Consider the following 12460-nt stretch of genomic DNA (forward strand, 5'->3'; position numbering starts at 1 on the left):
TCACTAATGTTTTCCTGAAATAAAGACAATATGAGACAAGAACAATTATAACCTTGGTAATAGGCTGTCATGGTTTAACCCCAGCCAGCAACTGTGCACCACACAGCCGCTTGCTCACTCCCCCTCCGGTGGGATGGACGAGAGACTCAGAACAGTAAAAGTGAAAAAAAAACCTCATGGGTTGAGATAAGAACAGTTTAATAATTGAAATAAAATAAAATCGAAATAATAATAATGATAAAAGAATATACAAAGCAAGTGCTGCATGATGCAGTTGCTCACCACCTGCTGACCGATGCCCAGACGGTCCCTGAGCAGCAGCCCCTGGGCCAGCTTTGCCCCAGCTTTATATGCTGAGCATGACGTCATGTGATATGGAATATCCCTTTGGCCAGTTTGGGTCAGCTGTCCTGGCTGTGCCCCCCCCCCCCCAGCTTCTTGTGCATCTCCAGCCTTCTCAGTAGAGCATGAGAAGCTGAAAAGTCCTTGACTTAGTGTAAGCACTGCTCAGCAACAACTAAAACATCAGTGTGTTATCAACATTATTCTCATACTAAATCCAAAATACAGCACTATACCAGCTACTAGGAAGATAATTAACTCTATTCCAGCCGAAACCAGGACATAGCCTTACAGAAAAACATCTGAATTATCTTAAAAACAACCCAATACATAATCACTAATTGCTCTACTTAACAGCTGTATTTTTGAAATGCGGAAGTCTATTTTAGGACACTACACATCACCAAACTCTGCATTACCAACTACTTCCAGAAAGAAGTAAAAGAATGACTGAACTAAAAAAAAAAAAAAAGGTAGAGAATGGTACACCTGACCTTTCATATGGGTTGTAGTTTCTCTGGCCCTCGCTTGAACTGCTAAACTGTTTTGCCGCATGATTGCTTCTTTTTAACCAAGGCTGAAGCTTATCTTCTCTGACAAATGGTTTCAAAAATTCAGAGGGAAAAAAAAATCATATACCCATCACTTCAAGGTTTGGAAATAAACTGTGACTCATTTTTCCAAGTGGGTCCCTTCTCAAGGGGGTCCAAACACATTAGTTCTGTAATAGGAGCTATATACATTCAGAGAAAAAAATGTTGGTTGTGCTGAGTACTGTGACAGGTATATGCAAAAAAGGCTTTTAAATGCTTAAAAACAAAAGGGAACTATCCCTTCAAAAAAAAAGGGGGGGGGAGAAGTTTTAAAAACAGAACAAAACCCACGTGTGAGCAGACCAGTCCCGTCCCCCTCCATACAGAGCAATCTGCAGCATATGTAGCCACACCTGTCCCAAGAAGATACCCAGAGGATACCACTCAGTGCCCTGGGCCACATCATCTGAAGTGCAGAGCTGAACAAAGATATAAATATTATTGCAAACGTTATTCACATTTGAAGAAAATTATGACTAATAAAGATGAGATTGGGATTTTTGCCCCCCGTCCCTCAGCAAACGCCACCCCTTTTCTTTAAAAGGACAAAACAAGAAATCCCACTGCACCACAATTTATTTCTATCAAATGTCTTAACATCTGCCCAAGTTAAATCTGGATGCATATCTTTCTGTTCCCTGAAATGGGAAGGCACTGGTTGCACAAGTCACTCCATTCACTAGCTCCCCATCCTGCCTGGAGAGAAATTCATGACACGAGTTTGTAACCATACTCAGTCGATGCAGTTCAAATGGTAACTCCCAGTCACTAACATCCTGGATTGATCTGAACTGGCATTACTGCATTGAAAGGTACTATATCTTATTACCCATGCCTGAGCTCTTTAATCCACTCAGTGAGTTGCATTTTAAACATGTTAATCCATTGATAGATGAGAGATTTATGTCGGAAAATCCTGTTGATGCTGGGGGAAGGAGGAGCTCAGTAGGTTCTTTGTGCACTGACTGGAGAAAAGTCTACACAGCTTGAGGGTGAAGAAAGATGAGATTAAAAGACCTCCTCTGGGAGGCACATTGCATGTCAGGTACGAAAAATGTAAAGCAGTCAGAGACAGCATTGCAAATAACCATGGTCAGCACTACTCAGGCCAAAATGTAAGTAAAAAATTCAAGATTCTGGTGTGAGATAGATGCCAAGTGACACAAAGAAGAGTCCACAGTATCAACTTTCAGTTAAGGATGACACAGAGGTCCAAACAGTTACATTATTTTTAGTCAAGAAGCATTTTATACCAAGTCAGTTACCATGTTAGTTCCTTTTGGGAAAGTGAAGCAAAGACTTTGACATCCTAAAAATTATTTACTGTAGCTCTCAATTTCTCTTGCTAGTTGCATCTCATTTTGTGCCTTGACCTTTCTAATTCTGTATATACATCCTTGTGCTACATTCACTTATATTTGTCTTTAGTCATTTGACCGAGTTCCCACTTTTTATTTAGTTCCTTCTTGCATTTGAGGTCAATGAAGAGCTTGCAATTTGCATTCCCTGTCTTTGCGAGGTGTGAGAGTTTGCATTTGAGCCCTTTGTATAGTTTCACCAAGGAAACAAACTCTTTTCTTCTTATAAAGGCTACTGGTTTTATTTCACTGTGCTCCCTCCCACTCTTTACAAACACCATCAATTCACAGCCATTCACCCAAACTGCCTCCCATAATCAAACTCTTGACCTCCCGTATGAAAACATGCTCACTAACTCATTCTAAGAGCATGCTGGACAGTCTCTACTCCTGAGTGCCTTTCTAAACAGATGCCTGGGTAGTTAATCCTCCTCCCCCCCAGGGTTACAGCTAAGTCTTGTGCTTTGGGAGACTGCTGTTCAAAGAACCTCCAATTCCCATCACCTAACTCAGGACCACAGTGCCTGCCCACCTGACCTGACTGTTCCTGTCACGGCCTGCTTCTGCACATGATCAAAGGAGCCCAGCCTGAGCAGTCAGATGTCCAATGCTTCCCTTAACAACACGGGAATCCAAAACCTGAGGGCTTAGATGCTGTGAAAGAGCCTGATAATGGTAATTCAGCCAACCTGGAACAGTTACAAAATGCAGTCATGGCTGGGAATTATTTCAGGTGATTATCCACGGTCTGTTTACTGTAAAATGTACACGCAGTTCAAGGATGCAGGAGTTGGAACCTACAACTCTCTGCCCTGCCTGTGGGTCTTAACCACTGGGCTATGGTGCGGCAGGCTCCTCCTCACTTATTCTTTTGCTTGTCTCAAGAAGCTTGTGGTCTCTGCTGTAAAAAGGGTTCAGCTCTGAGCAGCAGGCAAATATGATGCCCCTCCTCATCCCAGCCTGGCAACAAGGGCAACTCTTTAGACAGCTGGAAGATGCAGACTCATATCCCCAGGCTGACAAGAGAAATGAATTCAGACCTCTCACACCTTCAGTGAGTGCTCTTAGCTACGCACAGGCACTGCACTCAGCAATAATATCTTCAAATAAATAAATTCTGCCACATCCTCTGAAGAGGACTTGGGAGGCATCTGCCGCAGGAGGTGGGGCCTGGGCAGTGGATTCTGAAAAGGAGACTTTTACACTTGCAGTCCATCAGCTGCAGCAAATCCTCAGACATTTGCCTCAGGCATTACCTGTCTTCCTGGCAATCCTGATTTCAGGTGCCTTATCTCAAGACAGCAGCAGGATTACAGAGAAGCAGGCTGGCTAGCACTCCCCACCTTGCTCATTCTGAGCAGCTCCCAGCCAGCAGGTGGGTTTCTCCGATCCTCTGTTCTGAAATTCCCACGTACCCCACAGGGCACCCTGGAAATAACTGGGGTGACAGGAGCAGGAAGGCTCTGCATGACTATTACCAGGCGATCCGTAATTTCTTCTCTCACTCCCATCAACTACATATCCAGCTAGGCACTTTCCAGAAAGAAGGAAGGAAGCAGCACTAGAGACAGACAGTGAGAACTGATACATTTAGGTTTTCTTTCTTCCTTTTTTAAGAAGTGATAGAAACCTGCAAAATACTGTCTGAAGCCAGCATTTCTTTTACACTCACTGGGACTGAAAAGGGACTTGTTAGGTTTCACTCATGGTACAAAAGAGAAGAAATGAGAGCTTAGCGCCAAAAACTTCTGGCTCTGATCCAAACCGTTCTCCTTTTGAAAAAAATATTAAGGAATCCACCATCTTGCATAGTCTCTATAAAGATGCTAATATCACCGTTCTCAGTCTCCACTCCTTCAGGCCTGTGACCTAGGAATTTCTGCATCTCTGTGTACTTTTAAGTATCTGCACCGCCCCGTCACCATAGTACCTGAGCATCTCTCCAAGTGCCTTTACTTTACAACATTCCCATCTACAGGCTATTGTCATCTGGCCTTCACACTGGGTACTACCCAAATACTGTCACTTCTTCCTCCCTAGCATGTCTAAGGTGGGAGCAAAATATTCCAGAGGCTCTTGAAATATCACCCCAGCCTATACTAAAGAAATTACTGTCATTTAATGAAATCCATTTTTGACATCCTTTGGGCCATACAGTGCCTTTCCTTGGCCACATCTAGGCCGATGTCAGAGTTTCAATAGAGCCAATCCTCTTAGTATTTGACTCTCATTAAAGCCCCAGCACCAAGTCCTTTAGTTAACAAAAAGTAGCCAGTAGATTTTCATGTGAGGGAGAGAAGCGTCAAATCTTAATTGCAGAGAAAAAGGATGAAAGCCTGACCCAAATAAACCTTGAAGATTCATACAAAGAACCTTTGTTTTTAAAAGCTCACTGGAGGTTTTGGTACTTGGTGGAGGACTTGTTGAACACCTGAGATTAGAAGCTCAAGTCTGATGAAATCTCCTCCAAATCAACATTATCCCTGTCTCCCTCAGTCATCTCCTCTAGTTTGAAGGCAAGTACGTGCCTTGGTTTTCTTTGCCTCATTTTATGTGGTGTCACCAGCTTCTAAAGTCTCTTATGCTGGGTCTCTGTTTCACCACATCAAGTTCATGTTTTTTCCCCACCGTCAGGGTTATTACTCACTCTTCTTCCTCCTTCTCAAAAAAATTATACATAAGTGAGCTGACATTCTTCCAGCACTGTCCCCCCCTCAGGGCTTCTCACTCATCTTCCATTACTGTCCCCCAGCAACACATACCTTCAAGCACCAGCAACTGCTCTGCCCTCCCCCTTCAGGTCTTGTGAGGTCCACTCTACCTCCTCACCAAAGGGAATAAGTAATTGCAAGGTTAAGAGACATATTAGTACAACTACTTAAAAAAAAAAATCACACACAAATGCACTGGTATATATAAAAAAATCAAACAATACACACTCTATTTCGTAACACCCTGCCTTTCCCCTTAATTTGCTACTTTCCTGATTTTACGGCCTTTGATTTAAGGGAAACCTTTGAATACCACATAGCACAGTGGTCTTGACCACAGATAATTAGCAATAACAGCTATATTGACTATTTTGTGAACCTTAAAGAACAGCAATTAAAAAGTTACACTTAGTCTGAAAGTTCTACCCCTGCTGCTAACAACACACAGGACAAGTAAGAATGAAACCTAAACCAAAATATTCATACCCTGGGCACCTCCTGTGCAGCTTACAGCCTTTGCTGTGCTATCTGCAGCGCAATTTGCTTTGTACACAGCTTCAGTTTATGGGAGTCTCACAGTAGAGAGAAAAAAACATTTTAGAGAAAAATGCAGTTATATAAACCCACAAAATTAGGTTGACCTTTAACTCATCTTGGACATTTTGCACTGTGTTACAAAAGGATGCAGAATTGTTTACATCACTTGTGCTGCACTGTTACCAGCCCCTGTCAAAATTTTAATTTGTGTGTATGTTTCTATATACACCTAAATATGCTTGCATACACACACATACCTCTTCCTCACAGTACAACTGCTAATGTTACAAGCATTAAAAAGAAAGCAAAATTATAAAGGCAAGCAGGGGAGAACAAAGTTTTTTTGTTCTAATACAGAGGAAGTTTTAGGAAGTATGGTATCTGTGAACAAGGCTCCAACTGTTGGGCTCAGAGACTGCGGGCGAATGCCAACTGAGCTGGGAAATCCACATGGAGCAGTACAGCTCAGCCCAGCCATCTCTGCACATTGCTGCAGAACGAGTGTAACCAATTTTGAGCGAGCCAGAAGCAAACTCCTTCCCTGCTCCCCACCAAAAAAAGCCTGCAGAAGTGTACTCTGGACTAGTCTCTTCCAAAGCAAGGACATTTCTTGGAGTTCTCCAGACAGCAGATGCTTTCAAGGCAATCTTGCAGGGGGTACACTTGCAACCCCCTACCAATTTACCTTGTGCAACACAAGCCATCCAAACTCGTTTTCTTCCCAAGTCCAGCTGAGAGAAAACGCCAGGTCTGTACTCCTAGAGCAGGCCACTAAGATTAGGAGAAGAAAAAAGACAGACAGCCACTACCACAGATACATTCCAATATTGCTACTAGGGCAAGGCACTTAAGTTAAGCCTAGATATATCTAAATCAATGTAGTTATAGGACTGTATTTCCTCTGTGAAGATTGGCCTCCTCAGTAACATCACTACTCAAATTACCTACTGTGTTACTGCTACTTTTGCCTGTTCAGTACAGAAGTCTCTCTTCTTTCTATTCTAATGTATTGACTGTTCTTCTTAGTCACTGTCTCCATGAGATTGACTCAACAGCTGGCAGAAGCAGCTATTAGCTGACTTACAAGATGACTGATGAAGGAGAACAGCCTAATAACTAGGCAGACCATGGGGCTAGGAAAGCCACTGGAATGACGTAGCTGTGGCCCAAAGGAACTAGTGCTACGGAAAATAAGCTATGCATTTGAAAGGTGAAGTGAAAGCAGTGCAAACAGCTTTAGAAACCACACGAGACAGAGAGAGCACAGACTTCAGGAGGAAGTCCTCCTCTCAAGTCGCAGCACGGGAGTGAAATGGGAAGCCCAGCAAGCGCCACAGCAGAGTTTTGATGACTCTGGGCAGCCAATGCTTTCACTGCTCCTGATTCTGCTCACCTCCTATGCCAAGAGCATCAAAAATCCCAAAGCAAGTCAAACTAAAGAAATAAATCCCCCAACCCTTCACCTGCAAACGCATCTCTGAAGTAAGGCCTTTGCTCCCAACTGCGCTAATGATGGAGGCGGCAGATTAGAGCCAAGCTTGCTCTTCTTTTGGCTAGATACGCCTTCCTATGCTAACTATAGAAAGAGACTTCTTTTTCTGACAGCAAGCTAAGCAGGGATGATGAGAATGTCACAGCAAGAAGAACGTGTAGTACCAAGTTACTATTTTTACAATCATTTTAACAATATTTTACACTATCCTCAGCATGGTTTATCTAAGCTATCACCCACAGCCCTACCAGGCAGTACACAAAGGCCTCCAGACAAAAGGCTAAAATGGAGTAAGTTAAGCACTGCAGAACAGGCAGCCTTGGCTCCAAATTCTTGTAGTTGGGAGTTATAAACTGTCTATGAAAACAGTTTAATTTATTTTGAATAGTACTGAAACTTATTTTTTGAAGTTTAAATCTCAGAAGATATCAAGACTACTATAATATTAGAAACAATATGCACTTATCATACTCCTTGTCATGCAAAGACTGCAATTAAAGTTCTTCTAAATATTACAAAACCAAGCTGTCCATTAGCCCAGATGCAGGCTGCCTCAGATACCACCACGTCAGGGATTACAATGCCAGGTTGCATGTATAACACAGCAAGTTACTCCCAGAAACTCTGGAAGTAACTGTCAGGTAATACTTCACACACACCCCCTTCTGAACTGCAGATCCCTGGGGAGAATGCTGCATAGCCAGTGACTTGCCTAAAGATAAACGATCTCTCTCTTTTTCAGCCTTCTCTGAGCTTGACATACCTGAGACCCTATCTCCTCTATTGTGAAGACACCACAGAAAGAAAGCATTTATGATTTTTTTTTTTTCAGATACTGAAGTGAGGCACACATACGTGCATGTGTAAGTAGGTATACAACACAAAGCTGAACACCCTTCCTAAAAATATAAACTCCTCTCCTCATTTAGAATTTTTTTGGGGAAAGTTTAATCCTTGTTTCCTAGGTAACCCACCACCAGCCAAGACAAATTCTAGCCCCTGAACTGGCCCTACTAATTTAGCACCAAAACAGAATAATGCCTTGTGCGGCTGCCTCCTTTGCTAAAATAATGCCATGTGGCCTGCTAAACATCTCTTGGCAATTGCCTCAGTTAACCTCAGAATGACCTGTTTTAGTATCGATAGTTTGACACTTCAAAATCATCACAAGCGTGTGGGAAATGGCAGGAAGATTTCTGCTCTTTTTTTCTCTTGCTTCTCTCCTCTGCCCCATCCCTGCTACACACAAAAATGCCAGACATGTTTTCTTTAATTATCTGAACTGCATTACAAAGATGCTAATATCTCAAAATGACTGCACAATCTACTACATTTCATAGGGCTTCCTTTCAAATGTCTATTGTAGTTAAGAATAATAGGGTAGGCTGGTGAACAAGAATCCTGTTTTGAAAAAAAGAAATTGTTATTTCTGGATTTTTGTTCTATGCTGGAACAAAAGCAAGACTTCAGAAAATCTGGGGGAGGATGAAGACAGAGGCAAACATACAGATGGGGTTTGGGAAATAGGTGCAAATTTTTAATGTCTCTAATTTGAATTAAGGACCTTTCGCCTAGGTTTTTCCATGTCCTAAGGGAGCACCCAGTCATGAGGCTATTGCCCAGTCAGGTCAGGAAGCGTCTCCTCTCAGCATAAATTCTGCCCTTTCCAGACGAACAATTTTGATCAAACAAATTCATTGAAATAATTCACGTGTGTGTTTGTGAAGATGTGACCATTCACCAATGACAACCCTTATCCCCAACAATCAATTCACAATTTTCTAGCCAGTAGTAGCAGAAAAATCTCAACTTATAATTTCTCATTTGCAACCACAAACATCATTTAAGCATACTGACATTTGTAAAGTTGACTGTGGAAACTCATCCGCTTTTTAAAAAAAGAAGTAGGTAGATGAAGCTGGGAGTAATTTCAATCTCTGTATGACTTTCTAGGGAAAGGGAAAAAAAGGACTGCTGGTAGCAGAAGGTTTTCCAGAACCTACATGCCTGCAGCATTCTCTCACAACCTTTAAACCAAAACTCACTCTATGTGCAACAAGTCTGCACAGATCTAAACTACTGCATACAGTGACCAAACAGGAGGAATTTCCACACAAATTACTTCACTGCATTAGCAGGAAGAATTTATAGGGAGGGAGACCAGTACAGAGTTTCACTTGAGTGCTTGCAGGCTGCCTTACTGATTACAGCACTTGTAACTGGAGGAGCCAAGCGAGACAGAGCTACCCTCAAACAGAATTTCCTCTTCAACTTCCCAGCTGTTTAGTTTGACCACGGATAAATCCCTGCTTTGACATGAGCAGTGGTTGTTATGCAAGATGCACTTCTGAATACCACAGAGTTTCTGAACACCTTGTGTATGCAGTTTAATGCTCCATAGTCAACGTATCTTCAAGATCTGGTAAGAAAGGCAATGGTAGTAGATTTAAGTAAGTTCCTCTGTCATGAAGAGTTTGGTGGTGACACAGGTGTGCATTCACAAATTGTTCACATTTCCCAGCAGAATTTTAAGCCTCTCTCATCCCCCTCAAGCTACAGCAAGACAACTGTTTAGCTCCCTGAAGCATTTCTCACTCAAGCCACAAATTGTGGGGTTTTCTTTTTTTTTTTCTTTTTTTAAGATTTTACACAAAAAAAAAGAACAAGCCTGCATTTCAAGCCAGATCTGTTCCCTTATTTGGTTCAAAACATAATCCCACAAACTGTTCTGTCAGTACAACTCAGGGGGGCTAGAATGAGTGGGGGGAAAAAAGAAAAAAGAAGATCAGGAGTGTCTTAGGCTGGCACTACTGCCAAACATTCTGGCACCCAGCCGCTGCTGGAGGCAAAAGACTTTGGTTGTTACGCCCCTTTATAAATATAATTAGTTTTTAAAAGGACACAAAAAACCTCCACACCAAAACATGCAGAAGACAGTGCACTGGCAGGGTTCACCAGTGAGATGACTCTGCCACCACAGGGTACGGTCCTTTTTTCCTGGCTTTGCCCTCCACTTCTGTGTGCCTTACGCATCCCGTACTCAGGAGCGCAGGGGACAGGGAGAACGATGACGGGTGAACCATAAACAATGAGCTGCCAAACAATGGTCCTACCCACAAATTCCTCATTAAATTCCTGTGTTCTTGTGTGAAGAAATAGTAAATTTCTTCAAAGACTGAGCAGTTCTTTGACATCTACTGTACACAGCAATTTAATGAGGAACTTGTGGATAAGACTATTTTAAGCCGTTTCGATATTAAGTTTGCTCTGTTCCCTCAGTGCACAGTTACTTGTTCTTCTACTACAACCTACTCCCAACAGGGGATGAAAAAAGGCACGAGGGAGTAAATAACGTCTCCGAAGACACAGTAAAAAATTTAAGGCAAAAGAAATTTTCTGAAATAACTGCTCCTGATTTTTACATGCCAAGGGGTGCAAAGACAAAAAGCACAGCAGAGTAAAACCTTAGGAGTCATTCCAAGTTTTTGGTGGTTTGTATAAATGGACAAAAAAATGGGGGCGAGAGGAAGCAGAGAATTTCAAGACCAGCAACCATTTCTTTTCAAAGGCTATACAAACTGGAGATAAGGGGCGCGGGGCGGGGGGGATTTACCTAGCAATGACTGCACAGCTTGTGACATTTACAAAGCAACCTACTAAAAAGTCACTTTAAGTAAGGAGGGGATGGCAAAATTTTTATTATCACAAATATAAAGAGAGACTTCAAATTTTAAAGATGAACTATGCACACGTGCACACACAAAAAATGCAGCAAGCTTGCAAAGGCTACTGAAGTGTGTATAAAAACCAAAGCAGTCTATGTACTTTAGAAACAGTAATATTGGTCCTGATTTTGATGGGAAAAAAAATATTGAAACTCATATACCTTAAGCAAAGAAACAGCGATGTTCTGAATATTTAAAATGTTGCATCTCCCGAGTTCTCACCAGGCTTTTGAGTTGCAATGAGTAATAGTAAAAAAGACAGCTTTAAGCAGCTATTAAAAATAAAAAATGTTTCCCTGAAATACTCAAGATCTGTCTTCCTTTCACTAGTTTCTATGTCTCCATGGAATCGTCCAGGATGAACAAGACCCGTTTTTTTAAATGTACAATGCAAGTAAAAATAAATCTGCCATAACTGAATTCTGGGGTTTGGATTTTTTCCCCTACCCATGGGAGAGAACATAGGATCCTGATGCAGTAGATGTAACGCATACTGATCATAGAGCAGAGCAAAGAGAAAGTAGGGCACATAAATGCATATGAAAGGAGACGTTCATAACTTCAGGAATAGTGGTGGTATAGTTCCCTCCACAAGGAGGGAAACATGCTCATTACTAGCAATCCGAGTGTCTGGAGGGAGACTGCGTACACCCCGACCCTCACCATAAACTCATGATTCACCAAAAAATTACACGTTTTCTGCTGTTGATTCAAGAGGATACAGGAAGCACCCTCCCATGAACAGCTAAGTTACATCCTTTCTTCCCCAACCTCGCTCAGTATTGTGTCATCTCCTCATGTAGATAGAGACTGCGTATAATTATTTAGTAACAAGATAAAATAAAATTTTGAAGTTAAAAACATTTACTCGGAAAAATAAAAAAAAATAAAATTTTTAAATGCACACTTCTAACGAGGCATATGTTTGCTAATCTATTAGTATTATTTAAATCACTGAGCATCTACTGCATAGCTTTAACGAGTCAAATACTAAAGCTAAAGAATTACTGGCTGATGCATTGGAACCAGAGCTTAGAAAGCTTTGTCTGCTTCTGCAAGAACAATTTTTTACTTTTTCAGTTGAACTTAATAAAAGTAACTCATTTATTCAAACAGTAAGAAACTGATTGGGAGCTGAGTAACACCTGCTTTGTTCTGTGTCTTTGAATAATGACTGAGAGTATAAAAGGATGAGATGACCAGAAAAAAAATGAGTAAATGAGTTTTTCTAAAAATCTATCTAAAAATAGTACCTGCTTTTATTGTTTGGATTTTTTTTTTTAAAAGACATTCAGTACAAATACTGCAGTTTATTTAAATTTTTTAAATTTAAATAAGTTATTTCACATTTCTATTTTAAATCAATTTTCAACCAAAACAGCTTGATATAAGTTACAAGTAAAAGTAATCTAATACATGACCATTTAAAGTATTTTTAACATGATAAAAAACGTCATTTGAATGGATCACATATTATGCTGTATCATTACTAAAATGTATAGGTATTACATTTCCTTCATCAGCAACAAAACCTACGTCAGCATAATGACTACATTGCTACACACATCACCATGTGAACCAAGCTTTCTTTAGTAAAGTAAATGAAAGATACAAAATAATTTATTTTAGTCCCATATTTCTTGCTTGTTAATTTAAATCGTGATTTGCAAAGGCAGCTCCAAACCCAACCACCCTCACAAAG

At 41.1% G+C, this 12460-nt stretch overlaps 1 protein-coding gene across 7 annotated transcripts in view; it reads right to left on the bottom strand.

Annotated features, from left to right (window-relative positions):
- SLC66A2 (solute carrier family 66 member 2) overlaps positions 1 to 12460 on the bottom strand; it is a 68477-nt gene that overhangs the window by 26761 nt on the left and 29256 nt on the right. The gene's annotated exons all lie outside the window — the stretch shown is intronic.

Source organism: Nipponia nippon, unplaced genomic scaffold (assembly GCF_047370975.1).
Source record: "Nipponia nippon isolate SJK-2023a ecotype South Korea unplaced genomic scaffold, ASM4737097v1 scaffold_1, whole genome shotgun sequence".
In the NCBI taxonomy this organism is placed as follows: domain Eukaryota; kingdom Metazoa; phylum Chordata; class Aves; order Pelecaniformes; family Threskiornithidae; genus Nipponia; species Nipponia nippon.